General features: G+C 37.8%; 1 protein-coding gene across 1 annotated transcript in view; it reads left to right on the forward strand.

Moving 5' to 3' along the window:
* The window catches only part of TMEM232 (transmembrane protein 232), a 378932-nt gene that overhangs the window by 42899 nt on the left and 322278 nt on the right, over positions 1-13755 (forward strand).

Consider the following 13755-nt stretch of genomic DNA (forward strand, 5'->3'; position numbering starts at 1 on the left):
AAGAACATGGTATATCTTTCCATCTGTTTGTGTCATCTTCAGTTTCTTTCATCAATGTCTTATAGTTTTTGGAGTACAGGTTTTTACCTCCTTAGGTAGGTTTATTCCTAGGTATTTTATTGTTTTTGTTGCAGTGGTGAATGGGATTGTTTCCTTAACTTCTCTTTCTGATCTTTCATTGTTAGTGTATAGAAATGCAACATATTTCTGTATATTAATTTTGTATCCTGAAATTTTACTGAATTCATTGATGAGCTCTAGTAGTTTTCTGGTAGCATCTTTAGGATTTTCTATGTAATGTCATCATGTCATCTGCAAACAGTGACAGTTTTACTTCTTCCTTTCCAATTTGTATGCCTTTCATTTCCTTTTCTTACTGCTGTGGCTAGGACTTCCAATATGATGCTGAATAAAAGTGCTGAGAGTGGACATCTTTGTCTTGTTTCTGATCTTAGAGGAAATGCTTTCAACTATCCATTCTTCCCGATCTTAGAGGAAATGCTTTCAACTATACCACTGAGTATGACGTTAGCTGTGGGTTTGTCATATATGGCCTTCATTTTGTTGAGGTATGTTCCATCTGTGTCGACTTTCTGGAAAGTTTTTAATCATAAATGGATGTTGAATTTTGTCAAAAGATTCTGCTGCATCTATTCTTCATTTTGTGAATGTGGTGTATCACATTGATTGATTTGTGGATATTGAAAAATCCTTGTATTCCTGGGTAAATCCCAGTTGATCATGGTATATGATCCTTTTAATATGTTGTTGGAGTCAGTCTCCTAGTATTTTGTTGAGGATTTTTGCATCTATGTTCATCAGTGATATTGGTCTGTAGTTTTCTCTTTTTGGTATCAGGGTGATGATGGCCTAATAGAATGAGTTCAGAAGTGTTCCTTCCTCTGCAATTTTTTGTAATAGTTTCAGAAGGATAGGTGTTAACTCCTCTAAATGTTTGGTAGAATTCACCTATGAAGCCATCTGGTCCTGGAATTTTGTGTATTGGCAGTTTTTAAATTACTGATTCAATTTCAGTACTGGTAATTTCTCTGTTCATGTTTTCTATTTGTTCCTGGATCAGTTTTGGGAGATTGTACCTTTCTAAGAATTTGTCCATTTCTTACAGCTTGTCCATTTTATTGGTATATAGTTGCTCATAGTAGTCCCTTATGATCCTTTGTATTTCTGTGGTGTCAGTTGTTACTTCTCCTTTTTCATTTTTGATTTTATTGATTTGAGCCCTCTCCCTTTTTTTCTTCATGAGTCTGGCTAAAGGTTTCTCAATTCTGTTTATCTTTTCAAAAAAACCAGCTTTTAGTTTCACTGATCTTTTCTCTTGTACTTTTTGTCTCTATTTCATTTATTTCTCCTCGGATCTTTGCTCTTTATTTTCATCTACTCCATGTCTTGGGGTTAGTGCCAGACTACTGGCAAGCAGAGCTGTGTCCTGGAGTCTGGATGCAGGGCCCAGGGATCCCAGAGTTGGTGTCAGGTTGCTGGTGGTCGTGGGGAGGGGGAAGTTCCTGACATAATTAGGTATGGTGTCTGGGGTGTCCTGAAGCTTGTGTTGGCCTACTGGTGGGAAGGGCTAGGGTCCAGCTGGTCTCAAGGCAGGTTGAACCCACAGGCTGTGGGATTGTGGTTTTGTGGTTTTTCTTGCCTCTGATGTCTTCCCCCTGGTGGGTGAGGCTGGTCCAGGGCCTACAGCAGGCTTCTGGAGGGTAGGGCTGAGGCCCAGGAAATTCTGGGGCTGGTGCTTGCCCACTGGTGGGTGGAGCTGTGTCCTGGGTCCTCTGGTGGGTTGGGCTCTGTCTAGAGGCAGCTGTGTACTCAGGAGTTCTGTAGGCAGCCTGTCTGCTGATAGGTAGGGCTGCGTCCGCACCCATTTAGTAGCTGGGCCTGAGGCATCATAGCACTGATGCCTACAGGCTGTTGGGTGGGGCCAGGTCTTGGCTCTAAAGAGCTAGAGGGAGGATTTCAGAATGGCACCCAGGAGATTGGTTCAAGATGGCAGAGTAGAAGAATGTGCACTCACTCCCTCCTGTGAGAACACCAAAATCACAACTAACTACAGAACAGTCATCAGCAGGAAGACACTGGAACTCAGCAAAAAAGATACCCCACATCCAAAGACAAAGAAGAAGCCACAATGAGATGGTACAAAGGGCACAATCACAATAAAATCAAATCCCATAACCACTGGGTGGGTGACTCACAAACTGGAGAACAATTATACCACAGAAGTCCACCTACTGGACTGAAGGTTCTGAGCCCCATGCCAGGCTTCCTAACCTGGGGGTATGGCAACAGGAGGACAAATTCCCAGAGAATCAGACTTTGAAGGCTAGTGAGATTTCATTGCATGACTTCGACAGGACTGGGGGAAACAGAGACTCCACTCTTGGAGGGCACACACAAAGTAGTGTGCACATCAGGACCTAAGGGGAAGGAGCAATGACCCCATAGGAGACTGAACCACACCTACCTGCTAGTGTTGGAGGGTCTCCTGCAGAGGTGGGGGGCAGCTGTGGCTCACTGTTGTGACAAGAACACTGGCAGCAGAAGTTCTGGGAAATACACCTTTGCATGAGCCCTCCCAGAGTCTGCCATTAGGCCCACCAAAGAGCCTGTAGGCACCAGTGCTGGGTCACAACAGGCCAAACAACCAACAGGGATGGAACCCAGCCCCACCCATCAGCAGACAAGCAGATTAAAGTTTTACTGAGCTCTGCCCACCAGAGCAACACGCAGCTCTACCCACCACCAGTCCCTCCCATCAGGAAGCTTGCACAAGCCTGTTAAATAGCTTCATCCACCAGAGGGCAGACAGCAGAAGTAAGAAGAACTACAATCCTGCAGCCTGTGGAACGAAAACCACATTCACAGAAAGACAGAATGAAAGGCAGAGGACTATGCACTAGATGAGGAACAAGATAAAAACCCAGAAAAACAACTAAATGGAGTGGAGATAGGCAACATTCCAGAAAAAGAATTCAGAATAATGATAGTGAAGATGATCCAGGACCTCGGAAAAAGAATGGAGGCAAAGATCAAAAAGATGCAAGAAATGTTTAACAAAATGTTTAACCTAGAAGAATTAAAGAACAAACAAACAGAGATGAACAATACAATAACTGAAATGAAAAATACACTAGAAGGAATCAATAGCAGAATAATTGATACAGAAGAATGGATAAGTGACCTGGAAGACAGAATGGTGGAATTCACTGCCACTGAACAGAATAAAGAAAAAAGAATGAAAAGAAATGAAAACAGCCTAAGAGACCTCTGGGACAACATTAAATGCACCAACATTCACATTATAGAAATCCCAGAAGGAGAAGAGAGAGCAAAAAGACCCGAGAAAATATTTGAAGAGATTATAGTTGAAAAGTTCCCTAACATGGGAAAGGAAATAGCCACCCAAGTCCAGGAAGCACAGAGAGTCTCAGGCAGGAAAACCCTAAGTAGAAACATGCTGAGAAACATAGTAATCAAACTGACAAAAATTAAAGACAAAGAAAAATTATTAACAGCAACAAAGGAAAAATGACAAATAACATACAAGGAAAGTCCCATAACGTTAACAGCTGATTTCTCAGCAGAAACTCTACAAGCCAGAAGGGAGTGGCATGATATACTTAAAGTGATGAAAGGGAAGAACCTACAACCAAGATTACTCTACCCAGTGAGGATCTCATTCAGATTCGACAAAGGAATCAAAAGCTTTACAGACAAGCAAAAGCTAAGAGAATTCAGCACCACCAAACCAACTCTACAAGGAATGCTAAAGGAACTTCTCTAAGTGGGAAACACAAGAGAAGACAAGGACCCACAAAAACAAACCCAAAACAATTAAGAAAATGGTAATAGGAAATATATATTGATAATTACCTTAAATGTGAATTGATTAAATGCTCCAACCAAAAGACACAGGCTTGCTGAATGGATACAAAAACAAGACCCATATATATGCTGTCTACAAGAGACCCACGTCAGACATAGGGACACATATAGACTGAAAGTGAGGGGATTCAAATGGAAATCAAAAGAAAGCTGGAGTAGCAATACTCATATCAGATAAAATAGACTTTAAAATAAAGAATGTTACAAGACACAAGGAAGGACACTACATAATGATCAAGGCATCAATCCAAGAAGAAGATATAACAATTATAAATATATATGCACCCAACATAGGAGCATCTCAATAGATAAGGCAAACGCTAACAGCTATAAAAGAGGAAATCGACAGTAACACAATAATAGTGGGGGACTTTAACACCTCACTTACACCAATGGACAGATCATCCAGACATAAAATTAATAAGGAAACAAAGATTTAAATGACACAATAGGCCATATAGACTGAATTGATATTTATAGGATATTCCATCCAAAAACAGCAGATTACACTTTCTTCTCAAGTGCACAAGGACCATTCTCCAGGAGAGATCACATCTTGGGTAACAAATCAAGCCTTGGAACATTTATGAAAATTGAAATCATATCAAACATCTTTTCTGACCACAACACTCTGAGATTAAAAATCGATTACAGGGGGCTTCCCTAGTGGTGCAGTGGTTGATAGTCCACCTGCCGATGCAGGGGACGTGGGTTCGTGCCCCGGTCCAGGAAGATCCCACATGCTGCAGAGCGGCTGGGCCCGTGAGCCATGGCCGCTGAGCCTGCACGTCAGGAGCCTGTGCTTTGCAACGGGAGAGGCCACAACAGTGAGAGGCCCGCGTACCGCAAAAAAAAAAAAAAAAAATCGATTACAGGGAAAAAAATGTTAAAAACACAAACACATGGAGGCTAAACAATATGGTACTAAATAATCAAGAGATTACTGAAGAAATCAAAGAGGAAATCAAAATAATGAAAACATGATGATCCAAATCCTATGGGACACAGCAAATGCACTTCTAAGAGGGAAGTTTATAGCAATATAATCCTATCTAAGGAAACAAGAAACATCTCAAATAAACAATCTAACATTACACCTAAAGGAACTAGAGAAAGAAGAACAAACAAAACCCAAAGTTAGTAGAAGGAAAGAAATCATAAAGATCAGATCAGAAATAAATGAAAAAGAAATGAAGGAAACGATAGCAAAGATCAATAACACTAAAAGCTGGTTCTTTGAGAAGATAAACAAAATTGATAAACCTTTAACCAGACTCATCAAGAAAAAGAGGGAGAGGACTCAAATCAATAAAAGTAGAAATGAAAAAGGAGAAGTTACAGTGGACACTGCAGATATACAAAGCATACTAAGAGACTACTACAAGCAACTCTATGCCAATAAAATGGACAACTGGAAGAAATGGACAAATTCTTAGAAAGGTATAACCTCCCAAGACTGAACCCAGAAGAAATAGAAAATATGAACAGAGCAATCACAAGTAATTAAATTGAAACTGTGATTAAAAATCTTCCAACAAACAAAAGTCCAGGACCAGATGGCTTCAAAGGTGAATTCTATCAAACATTTAGAGAAGAGTTAACACCCATCCTTCTCAAACTCTTCCAGAAAACTGCAGAGGAAGCAACAGTCCCTAACTCATTCTCCAAGGCCACCATCACCCTGATACCAAAACCAGACAAAGATACCAGAAAAAAAAGAAAATTACAGACAAATATCACTGATGAATATAGATGCAAAAATCCTCAACAAAATACTAGCAAACAGAATCCAACAACACATTAAAAGGATCATACACCTTGATCAAGTGCGATTTATCCCAGGGATGCAAGGATTCTTCAATATATGCAAATCAATCAATGTGATACACTGTATTAACAAACTGAAGGGTAAAAACCATATGCTCGTCTCAATAGATGCAGAAAAAGCTTTTGACAATATTCAACACCCATTTATGGTAAAAACTCTCCAGAAAGTGGGCATAGAGGGAACCTACCTCAACATAATAAAGGCCATATATGACAAACCCACAGCCAACATCATTCCCAATTATGAAAACCTGAAAGCATTTCCTCTAAGATCAAGAATAAGACAAGGATGTCCACTCTCACCACTATTATTCAACATAGTTTTGGAAGTCCTAGCCATGGCAATAAGAGAAGAAAAAGAAATAAAAGGAATAAAATTGGAAAAGAAGAAATAAAACTGTCACTGTTTGCAGATGACATGATACTATACATAGAGAATCCTAAAAGTGCCACCAGAAAACTTCTAGAGCTAATCAATGAATTTGGTAAAGTTGCAGGATACAAAATGAATGCACAGAAATCTCTTTCATTCCTATACACTAGCAATGAAAAATCTGAAAGAGAAATTAAAGAAACACTCCCATTTACCACTGAAATAGAAAGAATAAAATACCTAGGAAAAAACCTACCTAAGGAGGTAAAACCCTGTACTCAGAAAACTATAAGACACTGATGAAAGAAATCAAAGATGACACAGATGGAGAGATATACCATGTTCTTGGATTGGAAGAATCAATATTGTGAAAATGACTCTACTACCCAAAGCAATCTACAGATTCAGTGCAATGCCTATCAAATTACCAATGGCATTATTTTTTTTACAGAGCTAGAACAAAAAATCTTAAAATATTTCTAGAGACACAAAAGACCCTGAATAGCAGAGCAATCTTGTGAAAGAAAAACAGAGCTGGAGGAATCAGACTCCATGACTTCAGACTACACCACAAAGCTACATTAATCAAGACAATATGGTACTGGCACAAACCAGAAATATAGATCAATGGAACAGGATAGAAAGCCCAGAGATAAACCCATGCACCTATGGTCAACTAATGTATGACAAAGGAGGCAGGGATATACAATGGAGAAAAGACAGTCTCTTCAATAAGTGGTGCTGGGAAAACTGGACAGCTACATGTAAAAGAATGAAATTAGAACACTCCCTAACACCACACACAAAAATAAACTCAAAATGGATTAAAGACCTAAATGTAAGACCAGGCACTATAAAACTCTTAGAGGAAAACCTAGGAAGAATTCTCTTTGACATAAATCACAGCAAGATCTTTTTTGACCCACCTCCTAGAGTAACTGAAATAAAAACAAAAATAAACAAATGGGACCTAATGAAACTTAAAAGCTTTTGCACAGCAAAGGAAACTATAAACAAGACAAAAAGACAACCCTTAGAATATGGAAAATATTTGCAAACAAGTCAATGGACAAAGGATTCATCTCCAAAATATATAAACAGCTAATGCAGCTCCATATTAAAAAAACAACCCAATCAAAAAATGGGCAGAAGACCTAAATAGACATTTCTCCAAAGAAGACATACAGATGGCTAAGAGGCATATGAAATGCTGTTCCACATCACTAATTATTAGAGAAATGCAAATCAAAACTACAATGAGGTATCACCTCACACCATTCAGAATGGCCAGCATCAAAAAATCTGCAAACAGTAAATGCTAGAGGGGGTGTGGAGAAAAGGGAACCCTCTTGCACTGTTGGTTGGAATGTAAACTGATACAGCCACTATGGAGAACAGTATGGCGGTTCCTTAAAAAAGTAAAAATAGAACTACCATATGACCCAGCAATCCCACTACTGGGCATATACCCTAAGAAAACCATAATTCAAAATGAGTCATGTACCACAATGTTCACTGCAGTTCTATTTACAGTAGCCAGGACATGGAAGCAACCTAAATATCCATCGACAGATGAATGGATAAAGAAGATGTGGCACATATATAAATGGAATATCACTCAGCCATAAAAAGAAAAGAAATTGAGTTATTTGTAGTGAGGTGGATGGACTTAGAGTCTGACATACAGAGTGAAGTAAGTCAGAAAGAGAAAAACAAATACCATATGCTTAACACATTTATATGGAATCTAAAAAAAAAAAAAAGTTTCTGAAGAATCTAGGAGCAGGATAGGAATAAAGACACAGACGTGGAGAGTGGACTTTAGGATCTGGGGAGGGGAAAGGGTGGGCTTGGATGAGGTGAGTGAGAGTGGCATGGACATATATACACTACCAAGTGTAGAATGGATGGTTAGTGGGAAGTAGCCACATGGAACAGGGAGATCAGCTCGGTGTTTTGTGACCACCTAGAGGGGTGGGATAGGGAGGGTGGAGGGAGACGCAAGAGGGAGGAGATATGGGGATATAGGTATATGTATAGCTGATTCACTTTGTTATAAAGCAGAAACTAACACACAATTGTAAAGCAATTATACTCCAATAAAGATGTTAAAAACAATAATTGCTCTATGATTTCCAGTATCCATTATTATCTTATCGCAGTCTGCTATGACTTGATATTATGATACTTAAAAAAAAAACACTTATCTTAGAAAAATTTCATTAAACTCCCCCACTTTGTATTCTGTTTTCATTTTTTTACCTTCTCATATATGAACTCTACAATATAATATTATACTTTATTTAAATAATAACTTGTCTTTCAAAAACAACAGCCTGTTGCTGAGGATAAGTCCCTGTTGACGATAGTTGAGAGAGGAGAGCTCCCTTCTTTCACCCAGCCTTGACTTGTAGGATGGGGGCTCTCTTATTGACACAGAATCTTGAGAATACTGAGGATCTGATTCTCCTTTCCAATCGTGCAGTCATGTTTACATAACAGGAGAGGCAAGCCAAAATGACAGGCTACTTTCCCCACCAACACCAAGCACGTAGCTCCTATAGTGAGAGTGTCATTGAGAGAGAAGCTTGACATTTTCCCCACCCCCAAGCTCCAGATCCTTGGCTCAGAAATGTGCCTGAGTGGAGAAGCAGGTCATAAAATAGACAACTCCTAACATTTTCCCTAAGAAACTGACTTTATTTGCGACAGAACATGGAGAGGTTCAAACCTAAAGGAAGAACAGTGAAAGTTGTGATGAAAGGCAATGGAGAGGAGATTCAAAATACAGGATAAACTGTAGGCTGACTGGTTTTCAGGAGAGAACCAGGGACTGAGACAGCTCCATCTCCCACCCTGTTTAAATTTTGTCACAAATTATATCTTTACACTTTGTTGTCATTAACATAGGTTCATAATTACTAATTTATGCATTTGTCTTTTAAGTCATGTAGAAAATTTTAAAAGGAGCTAAAAACCAAAAAATATATATTAGTACTGGCTTTTAAATTTATCTATGTAGTCACCTTTGCCAATGTTCTTTATTTCCTCATATGGTTTTCAGTTATTGTCTAGTGTTCTTTCATTTCATACTGAAAACTTCCTTTAGCATTTCTTGTAAGTCTGGTCTACAAGCAAAGCAGTCTCAGTTTTTAAAATCTGGGGATGCCTTAATTTCTCTGCCATTTTTGAAGGATAGTTTTGCCTGATAGAATTCTTGCTTGACAGCTTTTTTTTTTTTTTTAAGAATTTTAAATATGTCATCTCACTGCCTGTTAGACTCCATGGTTTCTGATGAGAAATTCACTGTTAATCTCATTGAGAATCCCTTATACATGACCAGTCACTTGCTGCTTTCAACATTTCTGTTTGTCTTTCATTTGATTTTAATATGTCATAGTGTTGATCTCTGCATTTATGCTGCTTGGAGTTTGCTGAGATTTTTTGTATGTGTAGATTCATATGTTTCCTCAAATTTGTGAGATTTTCAGCCATTATTTCTTCAAATATATACTTTTCCCCTTTTCTTTCTCTCTTCCTTCTAGTGCTTCCATAAAGCATATGTAGATTTGATTAATGGTGTCTGGCAAGTCCCTCAGATCTTGTTCCCTTTTCTTCATTTTTTTTTTTTCTTCCTGATCCTAAGACTGGATAATTTCAGTTGTCTTATTTTCAAGTTCACAGAGCCTTTGTACCTGCTCAAACCTGCTATTGAATACCTCTGAAATATGTTTATTTTATTTTAGCTATTGTACTTTTTATCTCCAGTCTCTATTTGGCTCCTTTGTAAAATTTCTGTCTCTTTATTGATATTCTTATTTTGCTCATATATCACTTTTAAGATTTCCTTTAGTTCTTTGTCCATGGTTTCCTTCAGCATTTTGAGTATATTTACCACAGTTGATTTAAGTCTTTATCTAGTAAGTCTAATGTTTGGGCTTCCTCAGGGCCAGATCTGCCAACTTATTGTTTTCCTTTGAATGGGCCATACTTCACTGTTTCTTTGTATGACTTGTGATGTTTTTTAGTTGTTGTTGTTCAAAATTAGGCATTTTGAATATTTACATGTGATAATGCTGGAAATCAAATTCTCTCTTTTCCCCAGGATTTTCTGTTGTTAATCATTGAAGGCTGAAGCCATCCAATTGTTTGGTAACACTTCCAAACTACTTGTGCAAAGACTATATTTCTTGTCATGTATGGACACTAGAGTCTGTTCATTATTTCATTTGTCAGTCAGTGACCTGACAGAAATTTCTTTACTGGAGCCAGGATGATGAAAATAAATATTACTCTCTCATTCTTTGAAGCTTGGCTCTGAGCTTGATTACTTCTTCATCACTATGCCAGGCTGCTTAGAACTTTGTGTTAGGCTTTATCTACTGGTTGAGTAGAGCCCAGGACATACAGGTCTGTCAGAGGTATAAGCCTATGGTTCTCTCAGGTCTTTTCTGATCATGTGTCTGGTTCTGAGTACTACTCCTACCTCAGTAAATGAGGTGGCCCTTCTGAGCATTTGCCTTTCCTTCTGCTCAGAATTCTTTCCAAAGATATTCATAAGGCTCACTCTCTTACTTCATCCTGGTCTCTGTTCATATATCTCTTCAGAGACGATTTCCTTAACACAGAAGTCCGCTCTGGTCAATCTCTATCACTTTACCCTGCTTTGCATTTCATGATAGTACTTATCACTTTTTAACATATTATATAACCATTCTTTATTGCCTTCTTCATCTACTTTAATGTAAACTTGATAAAAGCAAATATTTTTACTTTTTACTCACTGCTGTATCCCCAATGCCTAGAATAGTGTCCAATATGTAAGGATCCTTCAAGAATTACTTATTAAATGAACAAATTAATAGTTGGAAAACATCACTAATTAATAAATTTAATTTCTCTCAATTATCCACATAACTTATTTATTTTTGCCAAGACATGGTAGAAAAACGAGAACTAAGAAGTTTTTTTTAAATTTTATTTTACTTAAAGAAGTTTTATGAAAATGAAATTCTTGAAAAATTGAGCTTCAATATTAGAAACTTTTTAAAATAAATAACTTAAATTGATACACATTTTCTGTTTTATATTTTCATGCAGTTTTATTATCTTTAATACAGTCAATTGTTCAAAATATAACAAGATTATTTCATGTTTACATCTTTGTAAGAATTTTTCCTATAACATAATATACACATATATACTTTATCACATTACATGTCATGAAGAGAATTGTTACATTCATAATCTGGGGTCATAACCACATGTCTGTCACATGTAATGTTTTATTTTTCTTTAATCCTACCTTAAACCAACTCTCTCTATGATTTTTTTAACTTATCCTTGTTCTAAGTACTAATACTTCTGAAATCACAACTTTGATTGTCAGCTATAGTTTTTAAATATACAATAAGTTAAGTATGTGATTATTAAAACCAAAACCTTGTCTATGTATGCTCAAATCAGGCCTAGTACCCTCAGTGTAACAGCATTTGGAACAGAGTGATGGAAAATAGGGCAATGGATTATGGCATCAAATGAACATCAGTGCATCAGTGAAGGTCTCTGAGGCTTGATTTATTTTGAAAAATAAATTGAAAAATTAGAGGCTGAAATGGATGGTCTCTAAGTTCTTGTCCTTCTCACAGTCTTTCTTCTAAGAGTGATGACTAGATCTAGAAAGACTACTCAGGAAAGACCAAAGCTTGTTTCCTGGCACCCCAACTCATACATGAATAATAAATGGCTCCACTGGGCCTTTTCTGAACCCTTACATCCTAGACAATGAGAAAATAGGGGTTTTATTATGTAATTCCAACCATATCACATAAGTAATAGTACATTTGCACATGTAATATGAAACAAAAATACAAAGCAATTAATTACTGTTCCTACAGTATACCTCATTTCTCTGGAAATGTTCTTATATTCTTTGAGGGGGTTGAATTATCTGGATGAATATCTTTCATTTTTCCTTCCATGTAGGGACCACCTGATTTTCTTAAAATGTTCTCAACTAGAACTTTCCTGAGGACCATATCCAGATCAAGCAGCCAACAAAGAGCATTTCACATGCATCGGAAAATTTGCTAAATGCTCTCTGGACACAGACGCTCTTTCCAAGGCTTATGCTGTACTAGGGGAGACCTGGTCATCCACAAGCATCTCACAATCATTGCAAAGTTTTTCATAGAAAAAAATAGTATTGATACCACATATTTGTACACCCTTTCTATTTTATATGCTATGTAAACTGATTCACTATTTTATTTTTACAAATATGAACTAATTTTCAGAATAATTCTTTGGGGAGGAGCAGCTATTATTAACTCCTTTTGTAATATAAGATTTATAAAAGAATGCTGGAAGGTCCAAGATAACTTTGGGGAAACTTGGTTTTCATTGGTGTCCTTATGCCCTATGGACATAATTACCATTTATTTCTGGAAAAATGATAAAGTATGAAATGCAAAAATATATTGATAGGGAAAATAGGAGGAAACATTTGAAGTAAAATTGTCCTAGGCATTCTGGTTACCTGGTTATATGGCTGCAGTCTAGGAAAAGATGAGCAAGTGGAATTTGCAGCTTTCATCGATCCCTTAGTTTCCTGATCAATTAGTTGAGCCATTTTAGTTACCAGTTTTAGAAACTTAATTCAAACTACCTTATGCAAATAATAATAGAGTAATTTATTGAATCACATAATAGAGAAACCCATGAGTAGAGCTGGTCAGACAGGTTAAGTTCAGGCATTCAAATATTATTTTCAGGATTCTCTCTCTCTCTCTCTCTCTCTCTCACACACACACACACACACACACACACACACACGCATTCACTCACTTTCACATGTAGGCCATCTCCCCATAGTTGCCAATAGTAGCTGAAGATTACATAATCCTTTCATCTTTAACAAGGCCATCAGAAAAATAATTTATCTTTCCTAATACATAGATACATGTATAGATAAAATTCCTGGAATTTTGTTGTTTGGATCAACAGAATCTGTGCAACACAGAACATGGTATAATCCCTTGAAAGAAGGAGATAGTGGGTATTATCTCTCTCCACCTCAACCACATGCACTGAAACTAGGTGAGGGAAACATCCTCCAAAAAACACCAGAAGAAGAGGGAAATGTGTGCTGTGAGGTAAGGTAAGATAAGATAAAACAGCAAAATCTCCACTAGGCTTGTGTTCCGCCAGCCACTAAGGGTTAACATAATGTCCTCAAGCAGTTACAACTCCAAAGGGGGATCCCAAACCTCAGAAAGTGTTGAGTGGACCATAGAAAATTACAGAGAATATAGCACTATGGTCTATAATTTAGGATTTTTATCTTCATACTTTTGAACTTTTTCCTCAAAGAGAGCAGTTTCATTCTGTAACTGTCCAGAGGACTCTGTGGGTCCTGCTGTGAGCTGCCCTAGAAATGGTGCTAAGAGAGCAGGGACCAGGTACCAAGAGGACGAGGGAGGTTAGTGCCCCCAAAGATAGGATAGGCTGCTGCTGCCCTAGAGTTTTGATAATGGAACTCCCTGCCAGTGGAAGTCATTTCAGAGAAGAGCCCTTGCAGATGGGAGCAGGTGTTGGGAGCCTGTGTCAGGAGCTACTGCCAAGAACAATTGCCAAAGTTGCTGCTGGGA

This window comes from Delphinus delphis, chromosome 3 (assembly GCF_949987515.2).
Source record: "Delphinus delphis chromosome 3, mDelDel1.2, whole genome shotgun sequence".
In the NCBI taxonomy this organism is placed as follows: domain Eukaryota; kingdom Metazoa; phylum Chordata; class Mammalia; order Artiodactyla; family Delphinidae; genus Delphinus; species Delphinus delphis.